Below are 3,085 nucleotides of genomic sequence, written 5' to 3'. Positions count from 1 at the left end.
GGCTATCACTCCTGTAAACAAGGAGCCTGTTATCAGGACTCAGCCAGAGAAAGGAATTCTCAAGGTAAAGCAAGGATTGGTGCTTAACTCTTTCCTGGTTACTAAAGAAAAGAAGTTTGAATGAAATATCTAGGTAGATTTTAGGAAATTTCACAAACTAAAGTACTGGTTAATTTTAAAATAACTTTAAGTTGGTATGTGTGTTAAGATTGCAAATAAGAAACTGCAGATATTGAAAGGGAGGAATAAAAATAGAGTAAGAGAGGTAAATAGTTAAACACAAGGGCGTTCTGATCTGTTGGACCTGTGGGAAAACTAGGCATACTTCTAAAGAAAAAAAAATTTTCCAGGAGAAGAAAGAAAAATCATTACTAGTAAGTTTGCCTTCATGGAATTAGAGAACAGAAAGTTTAAGAAGGCTAAACTGGGTAATTGTTTGTCTACAACATTTGATTAAGAGTTTAGGGAACTTAATATATTTTAAAGAGATACTATAATTTTGAAATTGAAATAAAATTGAAATTGGGGGAAATAATTTTACTGTTGCCTTGCAAATGTTAGATTTATTATGAGTGTAAACTCTTAAGAATTGTTTGAATATTGTGGCCTTTACATCTGAAGAGAAAAACTTTTCTTTTTTTATTATTTGGTTGGACTTCAAATTAGAAATATAGGTTATTAAACAAAATGCCAGTAGCTTACCTTAGGGGGGGCTCGTGTTTGTATCTCCCTACTTAAATGGTATGTTGCTTTTTTAAAGTATTGGGTAATTTGTAAACTACATTATGAGTTTTATGAAATTTGGTTCAAAATTAATTGTGAATCTTGAAGTTTAAAGTTTTAAAAAGGTGATTTAAAGACAAGGGAAAAGATATTGATTTACAAAAGCAATTAATAGTTTAAATAGAACATCTAGTCAGAAGTATTTTGGAGAAGGTTTGAGCAAGTAGGCATTGGGAAAAGAGACAGAGAGATGGGACAGGAGAAGGATTGATTAGTAGAAGCAAATGATTTCAAGAAGAAATAAGCGGGAAAAAGAAGGAACTGGTTGGAAAGGATAGTCATAGAGAGATGGTTGTGAGATGGGATGTGTTTTTGCAGGGGTTAGGGGGAGAGCAGCAGAGCAACAGTGGAAAGCGGCAGCTGCTTGGTTCCTTTGGCTGAAGAAAACAAACAGTTATTTAAAGGGACAAGCTGCTTTTATAAGGTGTTAATTGATTGAATATTTGTTTCTTTAGATACATAATGGTTATGAATATTAAAGAATATGATCAGAAATGTGGTATATAGTTTGAAAGGGTTATTTCAAAAAAGTTTAATTGATGTTTTCAAGAACTTTTCAGATTCTTTCTATGTGAAAATATGAAGTTTTAATTAATTGTATTGATGCCAATTATCTGAAAGGGATTCTAAGAATAATAGTTTTTGCCTTCTTCCTTTTGAAAATGTTTTTGTTGTGAACAATATGTAGTTTGGGATTTTTCTGTGTATTGGGTATTTTAAAAGCAAAATGATTGGTATAATATTCAATTTATTCAAGATTCAACATCTACTTGGGTATGTAAGAATTGTGTGAATTTCCTGGGATAAATTTCTTACTGTTACTGAAATAAAGTCATGGTAAATAACTTTTGGGGATTTATCTGAAACTTTGGAGATAAAATTCTTTGGGCTTATAATTAATGCTATTTGGGAGTTTTAAAGTTCCACTCTCTGATGTGCTGAAGATTGAGTTTTAACTGCTTATATTATGTTATAGTTATGTTCTTGCATTTTTTCCTCCTGTGACTGATTTCTATGATCAGAACAATAGTTAATAAGAACTGTTAATGCAATTCAAATATGTCATACCTTGCTGTTTCCAATTTGGTTATATATGTAATCATTGTATCCTAAATACTTAGGCAAATAAGTATTTAGCCTGGTCATCTGTCTGTTGCTGGATATTTGTGTTTTGTTTTAAAAATGTTTCTAAATGATAAGAGGGACAATTAACAATGGTCTGTGAAACCTAACTGCTATTTATTGGGACTATAGCCATCTGCTTGTCCTATGAAGCAAACTTGTTCCTTCACATAGGAACTGCTAGCCAATCTATACTGGCTTCCCCACATGTTATTGCAGCTCCAGACTGTTCTAACCTTATCAGATTTGGTTTTTTGTTGTTGTTGTTCTAGATTTTGGTCAAATTACAGATTACTGAATCTCTTCTGAGACATGGATCAGCCCATCTGAAGCTTAGATTGACACCATACTCATCTCCCTGCTTGGTCTGAGAGCCAGTTCTATGTCCATTTCTCAGTCTGAAGCAACTAAGATTGAGATCATCGCCCATGCTCCTGATGTAATTTGGACTGATATGGGGGACTTGGGAATGGTTGATGAATGACTATTAAATCCTGACTCGGTCATCTATTACTGTATGTTTAAGATTTGGGATGAAAATTGTTAAAATTGATAACTGTTGCTGTTAAGGAAGTTATATGTTTCTAACATCTATGTTCACTTCAGAATATGTAATTGAGGGATTTGATTTGATTTGATTTTTTTAGGAAACTCCTCCTGTACTAGTCTGTTATATATAGGAACTTTAATTCACTCTTGGGATTTATATGTGGATGGTTATTTGACTATTTACTTTTTTTTTTTGGATGATTCCTTTCCATGAGGAAAAAAGAGAGGAAGAGATAGGGAACTAGGGAAACTGGTGGATTTTTCTCAAAATACCTAAAAGAGTGGGAACCCTTAGTTTTCTGTTCACTTTGCCTTAGGTATTTCTGCCCCACCCCCTATACCACCAGTTCAAATTGAATTGGAAGTCCTTAAGCAGTCCTTTTTTAAACTATGTTTTTGCTTTGAAACCCCTTATTTTGTGGAATTGCCCTGGCAGACTCAGTTTTGGGGACTATTTTGTTTTTAGGAAATCTCCAAGATAAAGACACCTGTCTTGAGACTGGCAGTTTCCAGCCCTGTAACCCCAGTTTCTTAATTGATATCTCAGCATTTTCAAAAACATTGCAGTTTTGAGATCAAACCTCTAAAATTAGGGGTTTGCCTGCCTTGATGGTCTAACTGTGCATGCTCT

The sequence above is a fragment of the Antechinus flavipes genome, chromosome 3 (assembly GCF_016432865.1).
Source record: "Antechinus flavipes isolate AdamAnt ecotype Samford, QLD, Australia chromosome 3, AdamAnt_v2, whole genome shotgun sequence".
Taxonomy (NCBI): domain Eukaryota; kingdom Metazoa; phylum Chordata; class Mammalia; order Dasyuromorphia; family Dasyuridae; genus Antechinus; species Antechinus flavipes.
Note: the sequence above shows the minus strand (reverse complement) of the source record.